This window comes from Cyprinodon tularosa, unplaced genomic scaffold (genome assembly GCF_016077235.1).
Source record: "Cyprinodon tularosa strain WSP-4 unplaced genomic scaffold, ASM1607723v1 ctg308, whole genome shotgun sequence".
Lineage (NCBI taxonomy): Eukaryota > Metazoa > Chordata > Actinopteri > Cyprinodontiformes > Cyprinodontidae > Cyprinodon > Cyprinodon tularosa.
Genome location: NW_024039017.1, coordinates 80,306 through 108,188, shown reverse-complemented (window position 1 = coordinate 108,188; position 27,883 = coordinate 80,306). Strand labels below are relative to the sequence as shown.

Here is a 27,883-nt window from a genome sequence, read left to right as displayed (position 1 = left end):
CTCTCCAACGAGAAAGTCAATTACTGGAACAACCCACACCCACTGGATTCAGAGAGAGACACCTTTTCTGGAAAAGTGAGTCCTGTCGTCTTTATTACCTTTGCAAATTGAAGCCCAATTTTCCCACTAAGCCTGAACTAACCACAGGAACTTCCCCTTCACTTTTCACTCCCGGTTCGCCAGTGTTCAGAGCAGCACTGGACCCTTCTCTACCAGTTCTCATAAACCTGTTAAACCTTCCCCTGCTCTCTCTGTTTGGTTTTCAGAAATTATTTAGGGGAAATTGCTTTAGGGGAAATTCTACTGGTCCACATATGGTTCAGTACTGTTTTTTGAGTTGGAGTTAAGTTTAGGTTAGAATTCAGTTTAAGTTTTGGTTAGGGTTAGGTGTATGTTGGTAATAGTTAGGGTTAGGGTAAGTGTCTGGCTTAGGCCATAAAAATTAATTCAAGTCAATGAAATGTTCCCATACATCATGAAAACAAAGCTGTGTGTGGGTGGTTGGTTGGTTGGGGTTCGATGTATATACGTATTACATGTATACTTGATATGACAAATCCATGTGTCCGGAAAGGACTAATCCAAAATGTGACAGGTGCTGCATTGATATTAACACTCACTGACACTGTCCTGCCACACCTGTAGCTTGAGAATATCACTCAGCTGTTAATCAGCAGTGAGACATTCCCTCAAACAATGGCTGATACTTGCAAACCATAAGTGGTATCAACATCATTCTTGGACTGTTTAATTCAGAATGGATAGGGGAACTATTTTTCAGGGATGGTTTTGTCAAAATATATTTTTGAAAAATTTTTAAAACTCTGTGTCAAACTATGGTTAACATATAAAAAATAAAATAGAAATGTTTTTAGACCGTAGAGTGAGCAGGCTTTGATGAACTATTATGCCAACTTTCACCTTTCTCCAAAAATTATGTGGCCGTGGTGCTGATGTAAAAAAAGGGGTTTGCTTTGAAAGATTTCAGTCTGAGTTTTTTTTGGTGAAAGACAGTTTTGAAAACCCAGCCAGCTTCATGGCCAAATCATTAATGATATCATAAAACTTTCTTCAATTTTAGTGCTAAAAAGGCCTAATCGTGGTCTGTGCCACGTCGCAAGCTTGTACATGAAACAGTTAAGGAGAGGCTGCAATTTGAAAAGATGTTTCATACAGAGTTCTCAAGCTGCCATTGTTTACAAAGATGGTCCCCAGCAGCAGCTTAATGTCTCGACTTATGGTACATTCAGACCTGACACGTTATTTTCAGAAAGTGCAGTGGAATAATATATAATTCCAATAGAAATCGCACAGGGAAGGGTGGGGAAATGTACAGAGGTGAATCCCACGTGATAAGGGCGTTCACTGAATTGAGGTGTTATCAAACAGCAGCACCACATGTTAAGAGCGGGGTGGTGACCACTGAAGTTGAAACAACCTGAACTTTTAAGTAAAATTGTGCACATATCAAGCACTGGTTGTAGGCAAAGCTTTTCCAACTTAAAAAATACAGAGATAAATAATGTTAACAAAGGTAAAAATAAGGAATGCCCTCAAGATTTTTTAGGTGTGTTTTAAAAAAAAAATGTTTTAATTTAGCCCTCGAAAGACTGTTTATCTTCCGACCCTTGGCTCCAGTACAGCCTGTCACTGCCCATTGGCCAGCATCATTGTTTTCTGCATGGGTAGATTTACAAGGAGGTACTGCTGATTCTGAACATAATCCAGGTGCAGCTCTGGATAAACAAAGTGGACAGTTTTTATAAGGGGCTTTTGGGGCTTTTCCAAAAACATATTGTGTCGCCGAGGTGATTCAAAAGTTTTTCATAGAGAAGAATGTAGACGACATCTGTGATGTTAAGATTCACCTGTGCTTTATTGTTAAATGCCGACAGTGAGACCCTGACAGGAGATGCTATAAGGTTGCCAGGGGTTGCAGCAGGTCCAAAGCAAAGGATCTGGGAGGCTGGTGATTTAATAAATATTTAACACTTATTCTGTGTTATATTCAGTACCAACACAGGAATGACATGTTACGTTATGCAACAACTTTATATTAGGAAATGAGTGCAGCACTAAAGCTTCTGGCATGGCAACATCATCAGGCGTAATTAAAATGTTCCTATCTTAAAAGCCAAATCACCAAAAACAACAGTTTTTCTTGCAGAAATAAAGTAGAATGGAAAAAGTAGGCTAGACAATTTAGATTCAATTTGGAGCTCAATGAGGAAATAGTTGACCTCTTGGTGACTTAAAAGTAGTCTTAAATATCTCTGAATCAACAGACGCACATCCATCCATTTTCTCTCCTGTTTAACCAAGGCAGGGTTGCAAAGGGTCCTGGTCCCTTTCTCCAGCTGTCTAGGGGCGAGAGGCGGGGTACCGTAGCACATATTATCTGTATTTTATTTATTTATATTAAAATTTTTACAAATGACTATTTAACTGCCCTGTCCTGCACTAATGAAAGACTATTTGCAGTCTTTTTTACGTTAGAGGGGTTTCATCTTCACGCAGATCCTCCCATTTGATGACATGGTCCAGGATGTAAACACTGAAATGCAGAGCGGTGAACTCCTGAAAGACTTGCCGAAATCTTCATGGACACAGCGTTAAATTTGAGCACACCATTATAGTCTCTGTGTTTTTATTGTTAGAAGAATCTTGTCCCGAGCAAATGCTTATAAATTTTGGCATAAAAAGGTGTATTGATTTAATTGCGCAGTTTAATTCAAGGTGGATGGAGGAACGTTTGTTTTATTGCGTAATTTGATATATTCTTTTGACAGAACACACTTTGAAAAAAGCTAGGTTTGGGAAATATGAAGAATAAGATATTTCACTCTCAAGCTTTTCCACAAAAGTTATTTAAAAATTTCTTCACTGTGAGTGCCAGAAAGGTCTAATGTGCAAAGTCTCATGCCTCAATTCATGTTTATGAGAGACAACAATTTTTAACCAGTGTCGTTTAGGATCTGCAGCTCTGATTTTATAAAAACTCTCCTATTGGATTTGTATTGAGGGCAGGCAGACTTATTATTGCTCTTATGCTATTTAAAAAAAAAAGTAAATCCCAAACCAATGGTGGTTATATTTCCTGATGAATAATTTGTCTGGATAGAGTAAAAGTTGAGGTAAAAGAATTTGTTTGGCATGTGTAAAATGTTTACAAATGCCAGAGTGGCACACTCTATTACCACAAAAAATTTTTGTCATAGACTTACCATATAAACTGGAAAATCTGAAAAAAAATGTTCAAAAGTTTGAAGAATCACTGAAGCAAAACTTTAAAAGATATTAAAAAGCTGAATCACAGAGTAATAGGTGACGTCTGTTAAAATGTTTTAAAAAGGTGAATGATGTTTATAGCTGAAAGTATTAAGAATGAGTTAAATGGCAAAAACTGCTAAGTTTTAGTGACAATTTTGAGGTTTTCCATCCATTCTATGAGACCAAAATAAAAGCAGAAAACGATAAATATTTTAAAAAGTAAAAAGGTTAAAAATGCCAAAAGTCATAGCAGACATTTCCTGAATAGGCGGAACATTGTAAAAGTGAAATGGGTAAAACACAAAGAAGGCTGAAGTAGAAGTGATTCAAAAAGTAAACAAAAGCAACCATAAGAAAAAGAGAATCTCAATAGTTTGAGTGTTTGCAAGCATTCACAGAACAAACATACAGGTGCTGGTCATAAAATTAGAATATCATGAAAAAGTAGATTGATTTCAGTAATTCCATTTAAAAAGTGAAACTTGTATATTATATTCATACATTACATACAAACTCATATATTTCAGATGTTTATTTTGTTTAATTTTGATGATTACAAATGACAACAAATGAAAATCTCAAATTCATCATATCAGAAAATTAGAATATTGTGAAAAGGTTCAAAATTGATGGCCCCTGGTGCCACACTCTAATCAGCTAATTAACTCAAACCACCTGCAAAAGCCTTTAAATGGTCTTTCAGTCTAGTTCTATAGGCTACACAATCATGGGGAAGACTGCTGACTTGACAGTTGTCCAAAAGACGACCATCGACACCTTGCACAAGGAGGGCAAGACACAAAAGGTCATCGCTAAAGAGGCTGGCTGTTCACAGAGCTCAGTGTCCAAGCACATTAATAGAGAGGCGAAGGGTAGGAAAAGATGTGGTCGAAAAAAGTGTACAAGCAAGAGAGATAACCGCACCCTGGAGAGGATTGTGAAACAAAACCCATTCAAAAATGTGGGGGAGATTCACAAAGAGTGGACTGCAGCTGGAGTGAGTGCTTCAAGAACCACCACACACAGACGTATGAAAGACATGGGTTTCTGCTGTCGCATTCCTTGTGTCAAGCCACTCTTGAACCACAGACAGCGTCAGAAGCGTCTTGCCTGGGCTAAAGAGAAACAGGACTGGACTGCTGGTGAGTGGTCCAAAGTCATGTTCTCTGATGAAAGTAAATTTTGCATTTCCTTTGGAAATCAAGGTCCCAGAGTCTGGAGGAAAAGAAGAGAGGCACTTCATCCACGTTGCTTGAAGTCCAGTGTAAAGTTTCCACAGTCAGTGATGGTTTGGGGTGCCATGTCATCTGCTGGTGTTGGTCCATTGTGTTTTCTGAGGTCCAGGGTCAACGCAGCCACATACCAGGAAGTTTTAGAGCACTTCATGCTTCCTGCAGCTGACCAACTTTTTGGAGATGCAGATTTCATTTTCCAACAGGACTTGGCACCTGCACACAGTGCCAAAGCTACCAGTACCTGGTTGAAGGACCATGGTATCCCTGTTCTTAATTGGCCAGCAAACTCTCCTGACCTTAACCCCATAGAAAATCTATGGGGTATTGTGAAGAAGAAGATGCAATACACCAGACCCAACAATTCAGAAGAGCTAAAAGCCACTATTAGAGCAACCTGGGCTATCATAACACCTGAGCAGTGCCACAGACTGATCGACTCCATGCCACGCCGCATTGCTGCAGTAATACAGGCCAAAGGAGGCCCAACTAAATACTGAGTGCTGTACATGCTCATACTTTTCATGTTCATACTTTTCAGTTGGCCAACATTTCTATAAATCCTTTGTTTTTATTGGTCTTCAGTAATATTCTAATTTTCTGATATGATGAATTTGAGATTTTCATTTGTTGTCATTTGTAATCATCAAAATTAAACAAAATAAACATCTGAAATATATGAGTTTGTATGTAATGTATGAATATAATATACAAGTTTCACTTTTTAAATGGAATTACTGAAATCAATCTACTTTTTCATGATATTCTAATTTTATGACCAGCACCTGTATACATGACCTCAATGCCTGTAGTTTGCAGAGGGGAGACTGGAAAAACCCAATGAGATCCTTCATTCCAGGGTCAGGATTGGTTCCTCTCAGGATCAGTTTTTTTAGATGGGATGGATTTGACTTCAGAGCTGAGCCCAGAGAAGCCCAGCTGATCTCTGACAAACTGCAGCTCCACAATCTGAATCAAGGATAAAATAGTTTTTATCTAAATTCAACAGGATACAGATTAAAACTTTCCATTAAAACATTCCAGCAGAGTATGTGTTGGGAGCACATGATATACACTAGTCCAAGGACCATTGTTTTTTTTCCTCACTGACACTGTGCTGGCCAATCATATAATATAACTGAACACATTGTCTCTTTGGCCAGGGACACTGAATATAGTATAACAACAGTACAAAGCTGCTACCATACTGAGATGGAGATAAAGCCACCAGGAGTCATGGCCTCAGGAAATCGTCCCCCCTGCCAGCCAAACTATTCAAATGCCTACATAAGTGGAAAATGAAAAACCAGTTGATTCCATCGACTCATTGACTCAAATGCAATCCCTCACATTAAGCATGCTTGTAGCGACAGTGAAGAGGAAAAACTCCCTTTAAACAGGAAGAAACCTCCAGCAGAACCAGGCTCAGTGTGAGCGGCCATCTGCCGAGGCCGACTGGGGTTCAAGGAGAGAGAGGCACAAATACAAAAAGTAGCTGCAAAAGGCAGCTGTGTGTCCGGGAGTCACACAGCCAATAAGCAAAGAGAGCATCAAGTTAGAGATTGAACTAACAGACTCTGCAGAGTGGGAGAATAGAGATAGAAGGAAGCAGAATGAGGAAATAGGGCTCCCTATGTCTATTGCAGCATAACTATAGAGATAGCTCAGGATAACCTGAGCCACTTTAACTATAAGCTTTATCAAAAAGGAGTTTTCAATTCAATTCCGTTTATTTATATAGTGCCAAATTCACAACACATGTCATCTCAAGGCACTTTACAGTTCAATCAGATCATACAGTCAAATTGATTCAAAGTGTTCTATCTAAGGAAAACCAGTTGATTGCATCGACTCCTTGACTCAAATACAATCCCTCACACTAAGCATGCTTGTAGCGACAGTGGAGAGGAAAAACTCTGGACAGTTTTAAGCCTACTCTTAAGAATAGACAGGGTGTCTGCCTCACGGAGTAAGACTGGTATTTGGTTCCACAGGAGAGGAGCCTGATAACTAAAAGACTTGCCTCCCATTCTATTTTTAGGAATTCTAGGAACCACTAGTAAACCTGCAGATTGAGAGTGAAGTCCTCTGTTAAGAACATAAGGAACAATCAGATCTCTGATATAAGATGGAGCTTGGCCATTTAAGGCATTATATGTGAGAAGGAGGATTTTAAATTCTTTTCTTGATTTAACAGGAAGCCAATGAAAGGAAGCTAGGATAGGAGAGATATGATCTCTCTTTATAATTTTAATCAGAACATTTTGGATCAGCTGAAGACTTTTAACTACAGTTTGTTGACTTACTGATAGAGAAGAATTAAAATAGTCCAGCCTTCAAGTAACAAATGCATGGACTAGTTTCTCTGCATCACCACTGGACAGGAGATTTCTAAGTTTTGCAAAAAAAAAAAAAAAAAAAAAATATATATATATATATATATATATATATATAGAAACCTCTTTGATATGGGATTAAAATGACAGGTCCTGATAAATAACTACACCAAGATTTTTTACTTTATTATCTGAAATTAACACAAGATGTCCAGGAGAATTTCAGTTTTCCTACAAGCCCCCCTCCCCTCTTCAAGTTTGCGTATTCACTTTACCTTGCTAACTGTCCTTGTTGTAATGCAAATAACATTACAACATGTGATATGACCAGCCCTTCTACATGAGGTTGGATAAAGGCTGAAACAAACTGGCATCAGAACAAGAGCATGCAGGTAAAGAACACTTATCATTACCTGCCCCTGCAAAATCAGACCTTTTTGCAGGAATATCTTGATAAGTCATATCTAAATCTTTTATTAAGGCAAATCTATTGAACAACCAGAGATCATACGGGTCCTAGTTCCTGAGCTCAGAACAGGTCTTTCCCAACAAGGGAAGGCAGAGCCTTTTTATATTCTCCATTTACCAACAGTCTCATTTATATTGAAAAGCTCACTATGTGAAAGAAAGAGCAACTTAGAGAATAATTGTATTTTGTCTGTTCTCACATTTTCATATCAATCAACATTTCAGCTTAGAGAATGACAAACAGTATGATTTCAGTATTGGAGTAATACACTATATTGCCAAAAGTATTTGCTCACCTGCCTTGACTCACATATGAGCTTAAGTGACATCCCGTTCCTAATCCATAGGGTTCAATATGACGTCGGTCCACCCTTTGCAGCTAGAACAGCTTCAACTCTTCTGGGAAGGCTGTCCACAAGGTTTAGGAGTGTGTTTATGGGAATTTTTGACCATTCTTCCAGAAGCGCATTTGTGAGGTCGCACACTGATGTTGGACGAGAAGGCCTGGCTCTCAGTCTCCGCTCTAATTCATCCCAAAGGTGTTCTATCGGGTTGAGGTCAGGACTCTGTGCAGGCCAGTCAAGTTCATCCACACCAGACTCTGTCATCCATGTCTTTATGGACCTTGCTTTGTGCACTGGTGCACAGTCATGTTGGAAGAGGAAGGGGCCAGCTCCAAACTGTTCCCACAAAGTTGGGAGCATGGAATTGTCCAAAATGTCTTGGTATGCTGAAGCATTCAGAGTTCCTTTCACTGGAACTAAGGGGCCAAGCCCAGCTCCTGAGAAACAACCCCACACCATAATCCCCCCTCCACCAAACTTTACACTTGGCACAATGCAGTCAGACAAGTACCGTTCTCCTGGCAACCGCCAAACCCAGACCCGTCCATCAGATTGCCAGATGGAGAAGCGCGATTCGTCACTCCAGAGAACGCGTCTCCACTGCTCTAGAGTCCAGTGGCGGCGTGCTTTACACCACCGCATCCGACGCTTTGCATTGCACTTGGTGATGTATGGCTTGGATGCAGCTGCTCGACCATGGAAACCCATTCCATGAAGCTCTCTGCGCACTGTTCTTGAGCTAATCTGAAGGCCACATGAAGTTTGGAGGTCTGTAGTGATTGACTCTGCAGAAAGTTGGCGACCTCTTCGCACTATGCGCGTCAGCATCCGCTGACCCCGCTCCGTCAGTTTACGTGGCCTACCACTTCGTGGCTGAGTTGCTGTCGTTCCCAAACACTTCCATTTTCTTATAATACAGCTGACAGTTGACTGTGGAATATTTAGGAGCGAGGAAATTTCACGACTGGATTTGTTGCACAGGTGGCATCCTATCACAGTTCCACGCTGGAATTCACTGAGCTCCTGAGAGCGACCCATTCTTTCACAAATGTTTGTAAAAACAGTCTGCATGCCTAGGTGCTTGAATTTATACACCTGTGGCCATGGAAGTGATTGGAACACCTGATTCCAATAATTTGGATGGGTGAGCAAATACTTTTGGCAATATAGTGTATGTATTTCACCCAAGGAAAAGCACTACATATGAAGCTACAATTGTGCCATATAGCAGTTTTCACAAACCCAAGGTGAGTCCTTCCTGCATTTGTGACAGGTATACTTTGTGCAGTGCACACAACGCTCAGTGTTGTGGTTCTTGTTGCAGAGATTGCACACCTTGCCTGCTTATAATAACAATGAAAAAATCTAAAAAGTAGGGTTTAACACATTTTCCCAAAGTAAGAGTTGTCGTCTGAACTACATGAGGTTATCTATGTGTACTACAAGTTTGGAGGCACTACGATGACCTATAGTGTAATTATTGGCTATTATATGTCTATAACAACAATGAATAAATCTCTAAAAATACAGTTTGGCCTATCTTCTCAGAGTAAGAAAAAAAAAGAATGTTTTTATATAACTATTTTTTTATGTATTTATTACTGTTTTCAAGGTTGCACTTTAAAATATGAAATTATCTAGAGCTGTTCTAAACTAAATTAATTTTGTTTACACTTGTGTATAAAAAATGACAAAAAAATCTGTCTAAGTCATAAGTAATTACTGGCTTATAATAACAATTAAAAATCTAAAAATATAGAGTTTAGCACATTTTCCCAAAGTGAGCTTTTGGAAATTTCTCAGAAAAGTATTATTTTCAAATCCAATAAATGTGAATATTTCTCTCTGATTATTTTGCAACTTGCAGACTGAGCATTTGTGGAGCAGCAAGCTGCCAATAGGGTCCAATGTCAATCCCCCAGAGCGATATGAGACTCGTTTTTAGGAAGATACGATTGTAGCTCACTGTCTCCCTAGCTGTGGTTGTGAAGAGGTGTCTGTTTTGTAGAATAAATCTTCCGCCGACGAGTTGTTAATCCCGGTAAGCTAAATCTGTGAATATATTGCCAACTTTACTGCAGTCTCACGATGCTGTCTCGGCTGCAGCAGAGGAGAGAGGAGAGATCGCTTGAGTTATATTCCCCCCCTAATAAATTAGCCCGATGCTCATTATTGTATAAATATGGTTGCTTTCTACAGCGTTTCAGCTCATGCAGCTATATTCATTACACAGACCAGTTATCGCCTGTTTGCTGCGCTGGTGGCTCCACTGAAATCATTGCGATGTTGGTGACATTGATGACGTAGACCTAGTTATATTTAATTACAAATATTATTTTTTAACCCCCTGCGCTCAGGTAAAACACTCTCAAACAGAGAGACTTTAGCTGAAACCGAATCTGAAGGGGGTGGAATGGTTCTCCAGCCACAGCACTCATGGGGCATTTACATCTGAAAAGGAATTCATGAGTTGTGAAGTACTGTTGGGGGGGACTGCAGGCTGACAAAAATTTCATATCTCTGGGTTTTCTAATGTTAAGTGACTGACTAACCAGCTTTTTTTTTCAAAGACTCCGGTCCAAAGACTATAATCTCTATTTTGTCTCCATTAAGAAACAGCAAGTTAAGAGTCATCCAGGTTTTTATGTCTTCAAGACATGCCTGTAATCTATGTAATGGGTTAGCCTCATCTAGATTTATAGACAGATAGATAGAACAGTGGGAATTAATCCCATGCTGTCTAATAACTCTGCCGATTGGGAGCATGTATATAGTAAAGAGAAATGGTCCTAGCCCTGATCCCTGTGGTACTCCACAGGTAACCCTGGAGCATGAGAAAGATTTGTCATTAACATGACTTTAATTCCCACAAAATGTTCAAGTCTTTCTAAAAGAACATTATGGCACAACTGTATCAAATGCAGCACTGGGATCTAACAGGACAAGTTCAGATACCAGCCCATTTTCTGAGGACATGACAATATCATTAGCAACCTTTACAGAGCTGTTTCAGTGCTATAATGAACTCTAAAGCCAGACTGAAACTCTTCAAAAAGTTCATTATGGTGTAAGTGGTCGCACACTTGTTTGGAAACTACTTTCTTTAGAATTTTAGATCAGAAAGGAAGATTGGATATAGGTCTATAATCAAAGCCTTAACCAGGCTTTGCCTGCATGGTAAATAAATTCCCACTTTCTCTGATCAGAGAGAGGCAAATTTGAGGCAGAGCACCATGGTGTCATCTCAAATTTGAGGGAAAGTAGCTAGTTTAGCAGCTAATCTGCACAGTGCAACAACTTTTTTTTCATAGCTGGTGTCTAGAACTAGTCCATTATTTCCTAACCACATTGATTAGTCAGGGTAAATAGTTTCATATCTATTAGCAACAAAGTGAAGTTTGGTTTATCTCCCTGTTTGGTCTCATGTATCTTGAAGAGGCCTATACCAAAGATGGGCCACCAGGTGATGCTGCTGTACTGTTGACCTGGGCTCTCAGTACTTTGTTTTAAGCCTCCTTCAGGGGTTCTGGAGACCAGAGGTGTCAAAAGTTCTCTCCTTTTCCACTGAAGTAAATGTACAGATACTTTTGTAAGAAACCACTGACCTCATTTACTGAAAAGAAAAAAACAAACAGGTTCCACTTAATTAAAATTAAGTTATTGCCTCAAAAGATTACCTTTAAAATTACCTTTAAAAATTGTATTCTTCAAAATAATTTCTCTGCTAAGAAAACAGGTAAATTTTGCTCCTTTTCTCACTTATTGGTAGATAGAATATGAAAATACTGACTGGGCCTAGTTTTGTTCTAGATCAGACATGGGCAAACTACGATGTACCGCCCATTACGCTTATTAAAGTGGCCCGCCAACCTTGTCGAAATTATAATAAAGACCCATGTCTAAAAACCTAATTAATTTCCATTCCCCCTGCAATACGCTCATCTCCCAGATAGAGAGTGCACTAGTCTAGACTCACTGGATGAAAGCAATAGCATGAAAGACATGCTTAATGTGAGGGATTGTATTTGAGTCAATGAGTCGATGCAATCAACTGGTTTTCCTTAGATAGAAAACTGAATCAATTTGACTGGATGATCTGATTGAACTGTAAAGTGCCTGGAGATGACATGTGTTTTGAACTGGCGCTATATAAATAAACTGAATTAAATTGAATGTTGAGAGTGATCTTATTCCACTAAATGTTGTTTTCTCTAAATTTTCACCTTCAGTTGTGTCTGTTTTTCATACATTTCAACCCCCAGGTTTGAGAAATTACATTGCATGACCAAATGCTCCTGGCCTGTCCCCTCTGTCAAATTATCAAAATTAATTCTCTATATGATTTTCTCATTATCTATTGATCTGCTGTTCTTAATTGGAATAAATTCTGGTTAATCTTAAAAGGCTTACTTCATTTTTGCATCACATGAACATTACTCCCTAATTGAATAAAGACCACCTGCAAGTCAAAAAGTTTGTCCATCCCTGTGCTAGATTCAAATTTCAGACAGGATGATATAGACTGAAGTGAAAAGCAGTCCTTCATCAGCAGGTTTACCCTTTTAGAGCCCTGCTATTCATATCATTAATGTTAGGAATCCAGTTTGTGTGGCCTGTTTGTGTGTGACCATTTTTACCAGCTCACTGAGTTCCAGATCCAGACCTGTTACTCCTTCAATAAACCTGTTATACTTTTTCCGTGCTCTCTGAGTGGTTTCTCTGCATTTGGTCAGATTTTTAAAATCGATCATGACAATTAAAGCTGCAAACAGAATCAACATGAACATTACCTCCTTAATAAAGGGGGAAGGGACGGGCAATTTCTGCATCTTAGAATCTGATCCATCAATGTATCAGCTCTCCTGTCTTCATCCATGTCTCTATCAGTGTTTCAGTTGCTGCCATCAACACCTTTTTATACACTACTGCAATCATGGTACAGCAAAAAGTTAATTAAACTTCTGGGATATTGATTTGGTCAGGTAAGTAGCAGAGGGTATTGTTAAGTGGTGTTCAGTTTCAGCTTCTTTGGTGAAATTAGCAACAGGTGCACTAGAGGGGAAACAAGGGGATGACCATCAAAGCAGGTTTGGTTTTACAGGTGGAGGCCACTGACATTTTTCCCCTCCTCATCTTTTCTGAGTCTTTTTCAGCAATTTTGCATTTGGCTAGTGTCACTGTCACTACTGTTAGCATGGTGCGCTACCTGGACCCTACAGAGGTTGCACAGACAGTCCAACTCCTCCAGGATGTCACATCAATACGTGCTATTGCCAGAAGGTTTGTTGTGTCTCCCAGCATAATCTCAAGAGCATGGAGGAGATTCCAGGAGACTGGCAGTTACTCCAGGAGAGCTAGACAGGGCCTTAGCAGGTCTACAACCCATCGGCAGGACCGGTATCTGCTCCTTTGTCCAAGGAGGAGCACTGCCAGAGCCCTACAAAATGACCTTCACTAGTGTGAATGTCTCTGACCAAACAATCAGAAAGAGACTTCACGAGGGTGGCCTGGGGGTCCGACCACATTGATTGGGCGCCCTGCACTTTTCACAGATGATTGCAGGTTCACCCTGAACACATGTGACAGACGTTAAAGGGTCTGGAGCAGCTGTGGAGAACATTATGCTATCTGTTCCATCATTCAGCATGACCGGTTTGATGGTAGGTCAGTGATGGTCTGAGGAGGCATATTTATGGAGGGAACGCACAGACCTATAAAGGCTAGAGAACGGCACCCTGACAGCCATTAGGTATCGGGATGAAATCCTTGCACCCACTGTCAGACCCTATGCTGGTGCAGTGGGTAATGGGTTCCTCCTGGTGGACAACAATGCCCAGCCACATGTTCCTTGGAGGATGAAGGAATTGATATCATTGATTGGCTCCCACGCTCGCCTGACCTTAAACCAATAGATTACCTCTGGGATATTATGTTTCGATCCATCCATCTCCGCCAGGTTGCACCACAGACTGTCCAGGAGCTCAGTGATGCCCTGGTCCAGATCTGGGAGGAGATACCCCAGGACGCCATTCGTTGTCTCATTAGGAGCATTCCCTGAAGTTGTCAGGCATGAATATATGCACGTGGGGGACATACAAATCACTGAATACCATTTTGAGTTGTTGCAATAAAATTTCTGCAAAATGGACTGGACTGCCGCGTAATTTTTTCACTCCAATTTTTGTGATGTCTTTGAATTCAGCCCCCTGTAGGTTGATAATTTTTAAATAAACAGCATGATTTTTTTCCCTATTGAGATGTGTTTTCAAAGTGTTCCTTTTTTGAGCAGTGTAGATATTGAAGCTTGGTCTGCTTTTCAGTGTAGTCCTGTTCCTTTTACTGTGACTAACTGTATGCACTCTTTCATCTTCAGACTTGGAAGCTGGCTTGGAGCTCATCTGCCTGGCTGTGTGTTTCAGGGATGGAGCCGAACAACACTTGGCTTTCTTGTCCCTGCTTCTTTCTATATGTCTGTATGAGTCTATGCAATCAGATAATTTCACCTGGATAGAAAACTTAAAACCAATCTGACTTTATGGTGTGGTTGAATCTTCACTAGAAAGTGCAATGAGATAATGTGTTGTGAATTGGTGCAATATTAATAAACTGAATTGAATTGAATCAGAAATGGGAAATAAAGCCTTTATCTTTTTTCATCATCTGTATCTTTCCCTTATCAAACTGAAACATCTCCATGATTACTTAATACCATTTCACTGATTTTCCTAATTTTTTATATTTATTGGTCTAAAATATTTGAAAATTTGAGCACCTGGAAAATAAACTTCAATATTTAGAACATCTGGAACAGGAAAATAGTTCATTTACAACATAAAAAGTCTGAGAAATTGCATTCTGAAAGCAGCTGTTTTTAAAGAAAATATAGAATAAAACTATTTATTAAAATCAGTGTTAAAGTACCAGTGAATGCTTTGGTTGGCATAAACAGAGAAACTCACATTAATTCCTTCACTTTGCAGATTGCACTCTCCAGTATCTCACACAGATGCTTTATATCAGACTCTCCAAAGGATCCATAGATCACCTCTATTTCCACTTCAGTCAGATGAAGGTTCGAATTCAGAGCTGAGGCCACAACTTCACATTCAGCCTCATGGAGCCAACAGCCACCAAGTCTGTGATAATAGGAGAAACAAAGTCAATTTTAATGAAATCAGACAATCTGTAAAGAGTGTGTGAACTGGTTTCACACAAAAACAGCTGCTACGGTAGCTGGTTGCGCTGCTGTTAACATAAACATGAGAAAGAGAGTGTGCCACCTTTAAACAGGAGGAAGATGTGGAAGTTGTCACAACCAGTCACAGCTAATGTGACTGGTTGTGTTAACTGGTTCATTTGATGTGGATTTGGGCTGATTCCTGTAATAAATGTTGGGTTAAAGAAAAAAATAAACAGGGCTTCATTGTGTTTTGGTCATACAAAAGATGAGGACAGGAAATGTAACATAAACAGAGCTAATCAACAGAAAGTGAGACAAGACCACAGGTTGCAGCTGAAATGAGTAAAATAGACTTGGACAAAATGAAACAGGATGATTTAAAACTCCTTGCAAGACTGTTAATCCAGTACATTGGTTAACATGGAATGAGCAAAATAATTCAAAACTGAACCTTTAGTTGATATTTTTAGATTTAATATAAGTTGTTTTGCTGATTTATGTTTTTTATTCATGAGCATAGACTTCCAGGCTTATGTGTGCTTTCCTACATATCAGTTTGGATATATGCAAGTTTATCATGTAAAAATCGAAGTCAAACTGAATGAGACAAGAGACAGGTCAAGATCTGCATGATATGAGAATCATGGTGTTAAGAGATAACTGGCTGGTTAATGTTCATTTATCAAGTTGTTTTGGCTTGTAGCTACAAATATTGTCGCAATTAGCATTTTAATTATTTCTTTAGGTTAAATAATGTTATAATAATAACAATATAAAAATAAATAAATAATAATATTCATGATAAACATTATTCCAGAACAACCCCACTATCTCATCAAAAAATAACCAACTTCCAATTTGTGTGTGAAACAAGAATCTTTTTATATTTTACAGGTGCTGGTCATAAAATTAGAATATCATGAAAAAGTAGATTGATTTCAGTAATTCCATTTAAAAAGTGAAACTTGTATATTATATTCATACATTACATACAAACTCATATATTTCAGATGTTTATTTTGTTTAATTTTGATGATTACAAATGACAACAAATGAAAATCTCAAATTCATCATATCAGAAAATTAGAATATTACTGAAGACCAATTAAAACAAAGGATTTATAGAAATGTTGGCCAACTGAAAAGTATGAACATGAAAAGTATGAGCATGTACAGCACTCAGTATTTAGTTGGGCCTCCTTTGGCCTGTATTACTGCAGCAATGCGGCGTGGCATGGAGTCGATCAGTCTGTGGCACTGCTCAGGTGTTATGATAGCCCAGGTTGCTCTAATAGTGGCTTTTAGCTCTTCTGAATTGTTGGGTCTGGTGTATTGCATCTTCTTCTTCACAATACCCCATAGATTTTCTATGGGGTTAAGGTCAGGAGAGTTTGCTGGCCAATTAAGAACAGGGATACCATGGTCCTTCAACCAGGTACTGGTAGCTTTGGCACTGTGTGCAGGTGCCAAGTCCTGTTGGAAAATGAAATCTGCATCTCCAAAAAGTTGGTCAGCTGCAGGAAGCATGAAGTGCTCTAAAACTTCCTGGTATGTGGCTGCGTTGACCCTGGACCTCAGAAAACACAATGGACCAACACCAGCAGATGACATGGCACCCCAAACCATCACTGACTGTGGAAACTTTACACTGGACTTCAAGCAACGTGGATGAAGTGCCTCTCTTCTTTTCCTCCAGACTCTGGGACCTTGATTTCCAAAGGAAATGCAAAATTTACTTTCATCAGAGAACATGACTTTGGACCACTCACCAGCAGTCCAGTCCTGTTTCTCTTTAGCCCAGGCAAGACGCTTCTGACGCTGTCTGTGGTTCAAGAGTGGCTTGACACAAGGAATGCGACAGCAGAAACCCATGTCTTTCATACGTCTGTGTGTGGTGGTTCTTGAAGCACTCACTCCAGCTGCAGTCCACTCTTTGTGAATCTCCCCCACATTTTTGAATGGGTTTTGTTTCACAATCCTCTCCAGGGTGCGGTTATCTCTCTTGCTTGTACACTTTTTTCGACCACATCTTTTCCTTCCCTTCGCCTCTCTATTAATGTGCTTGGACACTGAGCTCTGTGAACAGCCAGCCTCTTTAGCGATGACCTTTTGTGTCTTGCCCTCCTTGTGCAAGGTGTCGATGGTCGTCTTTTGGACAACTGTCAAGTCAGCAGTCTTCCCCATGATTGTGTAGCCTATAGAACTAGACTGAAAGACCATTTAAAGGCTTTTGCAGGTGGTTTGAGTTAATTAGCTGATTAGAGTGTGGCACCAGGGGCCATCAATTTTGAACCTTTTCACAATATTCTAATTTTCTGATATGATGAATTTGAGATTTTCATTTGTTGTCATTTGTAATCATCAAAATTAAACAAATTAAAAACATCTGAAATATATGAGTTTGTATGTAATGTATGAATATAATATACAAGTTTCACTTTTTAAATGGAATTACTGAAATCAATCTACTTTTTCATGATATTCTAATTTTATGACCAGCACCTGTATATATTTAAAATTTTAGCTTTCACTGTAGGTTTTAATTTTGTACATTCTAATGTTTTTGAAAGGGATCGTTATATTAAGTCTCTGTTTAAGAATAGTGTAAAATTGATAGAAGAGGAGAGATAAAGAAGATGGGAAGACTGATAGAAGGAAGCCTAAAAGAGAGTGAAGGAAAAGGAACACAAAGAAAAGTTGAAGAGAAAAGAGGAAAATCTAGTTAGAAGAGTAAAGTATAGAGCAGGCAAAAGTCAGGAGAAGGCTAGAAATAAAAGAACCTCAGTAACCAGACAGACATCACTGGATTAATCAGATTGATCAGATTCTTGCTTTCTATTAATGATATGATAAAATGATAAATTCTATCAATCTTATGAAATAATAACAGGGCGGCATTCCTGACTTTTAAACTTGATTTTTGTGCTTTACATATCAATAAATGTGTTCAAATAAATGAAACCATTACTGTCCCAGGTTCCTAAATGTAATCTTGATGAGATGTATGTCTTTTTATCTAGAAGCTCGAAATGTGGCCAGATTAGATTTCAGAAAACTGGTCACCTAAGCTCTGACATCTGTCTGCTGCAGGAATAATTTGGATCTACAAAAGATCTCTATCAACATAAAATTATTGTCATTTGAAGACAAAGGAATAGATTCAATCAATGGAGCTAATAACCTAACAGTCACAGTGTGAAGGATGATTAGGATCAATAATCAACCAAGCAGCATCAAAGATTTTCCATGCATCCGTTTTCTCTCTAACCTACAGCTTGTTTAGGATCATGACTCCTCTATGTCTCTAACAGCAGGATCCACTCTGGACAAGAGAACATTTATCGTTGCATGAAAACATTGGATTAAAGCACATTTTGAAATCCTTTAAATAAAAAAGAAGTGACTAAATCTATTTAGATGTCCATGTTAAGATCTGTCTATTCACTGGATGGAAAAAGAATCAAAGCAGATTCATTTGGGTCTGGCCCTCTGTAACCATCTTTAAAATTGTCATGGTTTGTGTTGTAGTGAATCCATATATGGATAAGTATTTGAAGTGTTTGACATTGAATGTGTTAAAGTTTTAATAAATCAGTAAAAGCATTGTTTATAAAGAAGAGTGTGTTTTAAAAAAGTATTAACAAATCTAGTGTTTTTTAGAAAGGAAGAATTGTCACATCTTGTTATATTTTGAAAGGGCTCATGTAAGGAAGTGTAAAGCATAAGGATTTTCCTAGTTTGTCAATGGTCCATGTATAGGAAGTGGGAATAGGAAAAAGAGAGAGAGGAAAAGTTGCAGGAGGAGTGTTCAGGCAGGACCACGGAGGAAAAACATGCCAATGTTTGCTGAGAAATGGGTGTTTGCTGATGTTTGGGACTTTCAACTCTACGGTCATTTTTTTTCTTAAATATCAGCTATACATCATTGTTTGTCACTAATGGTATTATTTCAAACCAAAATTTATTGCATAGAAGCCATAAGTTTTGTTTCAGGGATTGCTAATGCATTAGCATTCACCAGCAAGTGAATGTACCTTTGGAGAGTCGAGCACAGTGCAGATAGATGATACTGATGGTCTATGTAACTGAGCTGGAGGACTGCACCTTCACTGGACCAAACAAAATCCTGCATCTTCCTTTACCAGCCGAGACCGAAGGACAGGTGAATTACAAGAAGGTTCCGAAGTTCCAACTGTTCAACATCTTGTCAGGCCTGCAACTGGGGAGATTTTTTTATTTTATTTTGAACTATATGCTGGTTTAGGCGTGAGTTAGGGAGTGTGGGCCCACATAGTTTAGTTTAAGTTGGACAATTGAACTGAAACTTTATTACAGAGTGGAATTTATTTTGATTTTATGTTTTAAAAACATCTGCATTGTATTTTTGGGATTTCTTTTCCTCCATATTAAAGACATATAAACTGTTGTCTGTTATTGGTTATTTTGGATAAGTTAAAATATGGTTTAGAAATAGGCAGAAGTAATGCTGGGTTATAACATTAAATTTCATTGCCTTATGTTGCATTTAGATGTTATTTCTATATGGTATTTCAGAGATAAGATAAACTCAAATCAAAACAATAGAGTATAATAGAGTAAATTGATTTTAGGGGTTTTTATAAACTCAGTGGCCCTTACCTTACCTACTTCAGGTAGGCTACACCTCCAACATCCAGATGACCTCCTGACAAACAATTATGAGACTCTCCTTCCTTAGGAGCATCAGAGACTCAAAGCAACTTAAGCAACTGATGAAGAGGCTGACTGAGTTAGATGAAGGACACTACTGGTGATTGTAAAGAGAAGAATGAACAGCTGGGAACCAAGGTTTATACAGAGAGTGGACAGCCCTTAAAAGAGGGCCTCAGACAACATACTCCTGGAGCACCCCCCACAGGGCAACAAGAGGGACATGGTGGAACGCCTTCTTCAGATCCACCAAACACATGCGGACTGGTTGGTATGAACCCTCGAGCAACCGATAAAGGATATAGAACTGGTTGTTTTTGCCGCGACCGGGATAAAAACTGCATTGTTCTCTTGGATCTGAGGTTCGACTATCGGCCGGATCCTCCTCTGAGGAGTGTGATCCCCCTGTATTAGGAGCACATCATTCAGTCCTGCTTTTTAAAGAGAGGGTCCATCAACCTGGTCTGCCACATCTGGACTGACTGACATCTGGACTCACCGAGCCTTTCTGCAGTTCTTCACAGCTGGAACCAGTCTACGTCGTCCACCCTCTGATGTGTTGCACTTCTCCAGGTCTAAGTCATCCAGAACCTCTGACATCTGCAGCATATCGGCCAGATCTGAGCACTGGACCTCTGAGAGCTTCTTTCCTGATTTCAGGAACTGTTGGATCTCCTGATAAACTGAGAGGTCCTTCATCTCCTGACGACATTGGAAAATGTTGATGCTTCTATCAGGAAAGACATGTTCATCATCAGCATTCATCTTCTTCAGATTGTTGATGACTCTCTGGATGGTTTCTGGACAGGTCTCCATCTGACTCAGCAGGCCTCCTAAGAGGCTCTGGTTGGACTCCAAAGAGAGGCCATGAAGAAATCGAGCAAACAGGTCCAGGTGGCCATTTTTACTCCTGAGGGATTTCTCCATGACTTTCTTCATAAAGTCCTCCAGAGATGTTTCTCTGTATTTTTCTCCCAGGAAGTTCTCCACCACCTCTGTGTTCCTGCTGGTGAAGCAGTGGAGCATGTAGACTGCAGCCAGAAACTCCTGGTAGCTCAGATGAACAAAGGAGTAGACTGAGTTGTCGTCCATCACTGTCTCCTCTTTAAATATCTCAGTGAACACTCCTGAGAGCCATGAAGCATCTTTGATATTAATGCCACACTTTTCTAGGTCTGGTTTATAGAAGATCAGGTTTCCTTCCAACAGCTGCTCAAAGGCCAGTTTTCCCAGAGACTGAACCATCTTGATGTTCTCTGGAGTCCATGGGGACTCTGTCTTCTGTCTTCCATCATACTTTATGATTTTTCTTTTGATCTGAATCATGAGGAACAGGATGTACATCCCAGTAGGACTCTTTGGCAGCTCTCCTCCATCTCTGCTCTCCAACAGACCCTCCAGAACATCAGCAGTGATGGAGCAGAAGATGGGAATGTGACACATAATGTAGAGACTTTTAATTTTTTTTATGTGGGAGATAATCCTGCTGGCCTTCTCTTCATTTCTCAACCTCTTCCTGAAGTACTTCTCCTTCTGTGGGTCGGTGAACCCTCTGACCTCTGTCACCATGCCAACAAACTCAGGAGGGATCTGATTGGCTGCAGCAGGTCTTGTGGTTATCCAGAGGAGAGCCTTTGGAAGCAGTTTCCCCCTGATGAGGTTAGTCAGCAGAACATGCACTGAGGTGGATTCTGTAACATCAGTCAGGATCTCATCATGGTGGAGAGAAAGTCGACTCTCATCCAGACCATCTAAAATGAACAGAACCTGGAAGTTTTCAAAGCTGTGGATCCCTGCATCTCTGATTGGCTTAAAGTGCTTATGAATCAGTTCCACCAAGCTGAACTTTTCCTCTTTCAGAACATTCAGCTGTCTGAAGGTGAATGGAAATATGAACTGGATGTTCTGGTTGGTTCTGCCTTCAGCCCAGTCCAGAGTGAACTTCTGTGTTAAGACTGTTTTCCCGATGCCTGCCACACCCATCGTCATCACGGTTCTGATCTGACTCCCTCCTTCTGGTGATTTGAAGATGTCTTCTGATCTGACTGTTTCTCCTGGTCTGTTTTGTTTCCAGCATTCTGCTTCAATCCTTCTGACCTCATGTTCATCGTTGACCTCTGTAGTCTTTCCCTTTGTGATGTAGAGCTCTGTGTAGATCTCCTCCAGAAAGGTTTTCTCTCCAGCTTTAGCCATGCCTTCAGAAACACATTCAAACGTCTTCTGTAGAGACCCTTTAAGGTCACGTTGACATCGACCAACAACCTCTGAATGAAGAAACAAAGAAGCGGGAGGAAACATTTTAGAGAAACAAAGAAGAAAAAAATATTTCTGATATTCTAATTGAGGGCTTTGTTTGTTCATTTCTATGTTGAAAACATTCATTATTTATGAACACTAATAGTTTTTATACTAAAATGTCTAAGCTAGGGGGTCGTCCAACCAGGAAAGCCTGAAACTTGCATTGAACAAGAACTCCAAATGTCTAAAACAGTGGTCAAGGATGAGCGGACCGGGGCCCGGATCCGGACCCACCTGCTTGCTAACCCAACCTAATTTAAAACATTTATAAGTTACTACTGTCTAAACGTCACTTGAGCCGCTTCAACTGTTTTTATGGTAAAGCCATCCAGAGAGTCCAGCACTAGGCTGCATGTGATACTAATCAGCTAATTAGCTGTGTCAATCTAGGTTGCTCCTGCTAGCTACTTTTAGGCACAGCAGGCAAACCTGTGGCAAGCTGGATGGTGGGAAAGAAGGAGGAGACGATGAGAAAAAGAGAGCAGAGAAAGTGTGGATTGTTGGAAGAGGTGCAGTGAACTAGTAAAAGAAAAGTGAAATGGTGTGCTCCAAGTTGACCCTACACATTTTGAGTATGTTTGGCTCAAGCTGCTGCTGTGAAGCAGGATTCTCCATTATGAACATAATCAAAAATAGTTATCGATTCAGGCTCAAAAATGAGCACCTTAAAATGTGCCTTAGAATGGCTTTATCGCCATTCAATCGCAGGTTTAAAGCCTTTCAGTTTAGCCTAAAGCCCACTTCTCCCATTAAGCCATAAAAAAAGAAGGAAAAAAAATTACAGTTCAGGTGTTTTACAAAAAAAAAGTAAGTCAGGAAATTGTCTATATCCCAAACTGAAAGATTGTTGTTCTCTCCTTCAAAAACAATTTAGATTTTGAAATGGAAAAACATTAATTTTTTTAATATTTCTTTTGTTAAAAATTCTATGTATAACATGGATGCATAAACACCTGTATTTTATTTCAGTGTAAATGCTGTTTAAAGTAATGGATTATAATTAAATAATTGCCAGGACATTTACTGGTTGTTCAATTTCTTTATTCGGACCGCACTGATTTTTAATTGGTTACCCCTGGTCTAAAGCCTTGTGTCCCCGTGTTTCTGCACACTCTACCTTCATCCACCCTAATCAGCGCCGAACTGGGCACAGCTGGAGGAACTGCTTAGAGCAACCTAGCTGCTGCATTGAGCTCAGTTATAGCATGATGATAATCATTCAAATCAGATGCATTCTAGTATTTGTTTAATAATCATCCACGTCAAAGTCGCTAGTCAGGCTAACCTCATTTAGGGCAATTCTTCAGAATATTCCCCCTATATTGTGATCAATGGACGCCTAAAATGGCTCAGAGGGCTCCTAATGGCCCCCGGACCACACTTTTTAGCAACCTGGCGTACTTAGAGTTCACATTAATTCATTACAGCTAACAAAGATTATCTGCTGATGTGACACCACTGTATTCTTAGATAGAATGAAATATCCCTTTTCAGAGGTTTTCAAAGTGTGGCAGCATAACTCCCCTCAAAGAAGAAAAAGACAATTGCTCACATCTTGTGACCTCCCTGCTATCTTCTAGGAAACTCACTATTGAACAAAATCACATATTCTACATAATCAGAGATAAACTCGGGGCTACAGGAGGAATAGCTTTGCAGAGCAACGACTGCCCCCCTATCAGTTTCAGTGTACAGTAAATATCAATACCTTAGTGATGCAGAAATCCCAAGTTCCAAAAACTGATTTCAGGGAGATGCCTTTTGAACCCCCTGAACACCAGGTTTCACAAGCAACCTCCTTCCCACACCCGCTCTCTCTTGTTGTGCTTGCGCAATCAACGTAATTCTAATCAGCACATGGTGCACGAATTATTGTACTGCCTGCACCGTCTCACTCGCATAAAAAAAACACTACCTCGCATAGTCTAAAATCCGGGATAATTTATCAGACTCCCAGGCATCCGTGAACAACTGCCTATATCAGGGAGACACCCGGAATTTCTGGGAGACTTGGGATGTCTGCTGGTGCTACAGTGAAAACTGCAGGAAAGGAATATAAATAAATAAATAAATAAATATATATATATATATATATATATATATATATATATATATATATATATATATATATATATATATATATATATATATAAACTGTTTTCTCACCCCTAGTGGGGTGGTATGTGTCATCCTCAAGCTCGGGTCCTCTACCAGAGGCCTGGGAGTTTGAGGGTTCTGCGCAGTATCTTAGCTGTTCCTAGGACTGCGCTCTTCTGGACAGAGACCTCTGATGTTTTACCTGGAATCTGCTGTAGCCACTCTCCCAGTTTGGGGGTCACAGCCCCCAGTGCTCCAATTACCACTGGCACCACTGCTGCTCTCACTTTCCACATCTTTTCTAGCTCCTCCTTCAGTCCTTGGTATTTCTCAAGCTTCTCGTGTTCTTTCTTCTTGATGTTGCTGTCGCTTGGGATTGCCACATCTATCACTACTGCCTTCTTCTGCTGTTTGTCGATCAACACGATGTCTGGTTGGTTAGCCATCACCTGTCAGTCTGGATCTTGAAGTCCCATAGGATCTTAGCTCGGTCATTCTCAACTACCTTAGGAGGTGTCTTCCATTTTGACCTTGGGACTTCCAGCCCATACTCCTGGAAGATGTTCCTGTACACTATGACAGCTACCTGGTTGTGGCGTTCCATGTATGCACTTCCTGCCTGCATTTTACACCCCGCTGTTATGTGCTGTATTGTTTCAGAGGCATCTTTGCACAGTCTGCATCGGGGGTCCTGCCTGGTGTGGTAGACCCTGGCCTCTATTGATCTTGTACTGAGTGCCTGTTCTTGTGCTGCCATGATTAGTGCCTCTGTGCTGTCCTTCAATCCAGCCTTTTCCAGCCACTGGTAGGATTTTTTTGATATCAGCCACTTCTTCTATTTGTCTGTGGTATACGCCGTGCAGTGGCTTGTCCCTCCATGATGGTTCTCCTCCCTCTTTCTTGTCCTCACTTTCGGTTTTCTCCTTTTCGGTTGGCCCCCAAGCCATTTGTCTTTGGGGGCCATCTTTCTGATGTACTCCTGGATCTTAGTTGTTTCATCCTGGACAGTGGTCTTGACACTCACTAGCCCTCGGCCTCCCTCGCGCTTGGTGTACAGCGTAGCGAGGGAGGCCGCGGGCTAGTGAGTGTCAAGACCACTATATATATATATATATATATTTTTTTTTTTTACCAGAATTAACATTTATGTAGCATTCAATGTATTCTGCCTATTTTAGATTTTTTTGATGTTGCTTCATTAATTTTCTTTAAATGTCTTGAACCTTCAAATAAGTGTCAAACTGTATATCAGTGAACAACCGTCCTCTCCCTATGTCTACTTGCTTAAATGATCAATGCAAAAACAAAATAATATATTTTTCTCTAACTGCTGTGATTTCTCCCAACCCAGCAGAACTTATTTAGAGAACCAAATCCTGTTCTGCATCAACATCAGATGTAAATTCACTCTCATGTTTGTCCTATATGCAGCAGGACAGGCATATTATCTTTAACGGTATAGAGGAGGATTTTCCCGAATTTTTTTTTCGAAAGAACTGCCCTCTCCACTTAAAAAAAAAATACACATGTGAATCCTGTACACGGTCCTGAGAGGGAATGCCTATTAAACCTCTAACGTTGGGAAGCCCGACCTGTGATTTTAGTGTACGCCATCGCATGAAAGAATGTCCCAAAAACACTCTGGCCTTTTTTCTCTCTTCTGAGGCCTTTCTCTTCTTCTCATACACTTCATAGACACTTTTTTGTCGTATGACCCTCTGCCATTTTCAAAGAACCGCAGTGAAAAAGTGAAGTTTTATTGACTGGCTGAAACTGTGGCTCATCACACATAAATGCTTGAAAGTGAGCATGTTCGAAAGCATATCTCCAGAATGATTGACAATTAGGAGAACCACTTATTTTGATGATCTATCCAGAAAAAGAATATCCTCCACTATACCTTTAAGTTAAAGGTGTGGATGTGATACAAGTCTTTCACTATTGTTCTGTTGAACTTTAAGTCAGTTCTGATACGTAATGGGTTCAAGGGCCTAAGTCAAAACTTTTGAATAAACCCTCTTGAGAAACTCAGTTAAAAAAACTGATTTGGCTCTTAAATCTTTTCTAATGAGTATAATAATCTGTGACATGCTTTTTATAGCTTGATAAACCCGGTAGTCAAAGAAATGCATAATTATTACAAGGGTAATAGGAAAAGCATTGTAGACACAGTTGCATTGCTTAATAAATCCTAATGCAAGCACTGATTTGAGATATGAACTCATAGTTGCAAGAAATACAACATCTGACCTCAAACCAGTGGTGAAAATATTAAATAAATTTTTTTTTCCTGACTTATCATTAATCTATTAAAACAGGTCAGTTTCCTGAGGCCTGGAAAAAACTTTTTTGAAACTAATTGTTAAATCAAGGAACACATTGGAGGTGAATAACTACTGACTAATAAGTTGTGTTTAAAGAACTTTTAAAAAAATTGTTACAAAACAAGTATAAAAATGTATACAAGGTAAAAAATCTTTACATCCTCTTTGATTCAGACTCACGCTTGAACTTTAAAAGTCATAATAAGAAATAGTGTAATAATATTAATTTCTTTAATATAATAGAAAATGTCTAAAATGTCTCAGCAAAAAAGATGGACAAAAACTGAATAATGTATAAATCTCTATCCTGTAATCAGTGGTCTTTTTTCAGAATTTAACAGAGACGATAGAAGGAAGCTCTGCTTGGATATGTTCAGTCCTACCTGCTGCATAGCTGCTCTGATTGGCTGTCAATGCTCCAGCTCCAGTTCTGGCTCTTTCTCCACACAGGGGTTTGCTCCTTCTCCTCCATCTGTGAGGATATTTCTTCATTAATGAAAAAGTTCACTACCAATAGGGTGGGGCTATCCTACTGAAGCTAAAGAAGTTCATGAAGGTCCACCATACACAAAGGACCAAAGGCTGGTCCTCATTTTATTAACTTGAAGATGAAGCTCATTCTAGATTAGATGAGCTGCGGAGGGAGGAGGAATTCAGCCAATGAGCTGAGCTGGAGTCAGTCTGGACCACTGAAACCAGTTCAAACAGGGACTAAAGCCTTGGCATATGGAGCCTCTACTCTACCACTGAAGCACCCAATAGAACCTGAACTGGATCACAGGCAGCGTGACGCTAGGTTTGTTTGATGCTGGGAGGAAAGAGACGCCACAGAGCTGCAGATGAACAGCTGCTGGGAGAGTTCTGGTTTCTGAGCCACATGATGAAGCTCTGAAGAACCCAACCTGCAGCTCAACAGTTAGGACTGTGTGGACAAAGACACCCGCTGCATTGAGAGCTGCTTCTACAGCCCAGTTCCATCTGCTGGAAGGAACCAGAACCATTCTGCTAATTCATGACACACTGAGTCTGACTCACTGCTCATTTAGATTCGGATCTGAACAACCTCTGGGATTTATCAGGCTGGAAGGAGTGAAAATTACTTTGGACCTGTCAGTAATCTGTTGGATGCTGATGAGAAACCAGCAGAACAAAGTCCAAACCAGTGAGACCCTGAAGATCAACCAGTTCACATTCTAGAGGTTCTTTCTCTGCAGAGCTACATCCATCAGTTAGAAACTGGTTCCTTACTCTGAATCTGAGGGTCCAGGTTCTGCACTGAAGTCTGGAGGGTTATTTTCTTTGGAACAATCACTCCTCATAGACGGACAGCTGGATCCTGGAGGTTCTGCTCTGTCCTCCTTTAGATCCCGATCTTCCATCTTCTGGACTTCAGTCAGTCTGAGAGAGAAACCAGAACCAGTCAGTTTCCAGTGGTTCAGGTCCAGTTAGTGTCCTGTAAAGCAGAAAGCTGATTCCCATCATGTGTGCAGAGGACCAGAGGAACCTGATTCTAGCAGGAACAATCTGGATCTGATTATATTGAAATGCAGCCCTATCATATAGCCTAGTACTGTGACTTTAGAATGTGTCTGCATTATTATGTCCCCCTCTGCTGAAGTATCATTAACTGAAATATGTCTCTATC

At 39.9% G+C, this 27,883-nt stretch overlaps 1 pseudogene; it reads right to left on the bottom strand.

Annotated features, from left to right (window-relative positions):
- The window catches only part of LOC119787992, a 38,646-nt pseudogene extending 10,990 nt beyond the window's left edge, over positions 1-27,656 (bottom strand).
- Positions 27,657-27,883: the final 227 nt, after the last annotated feature.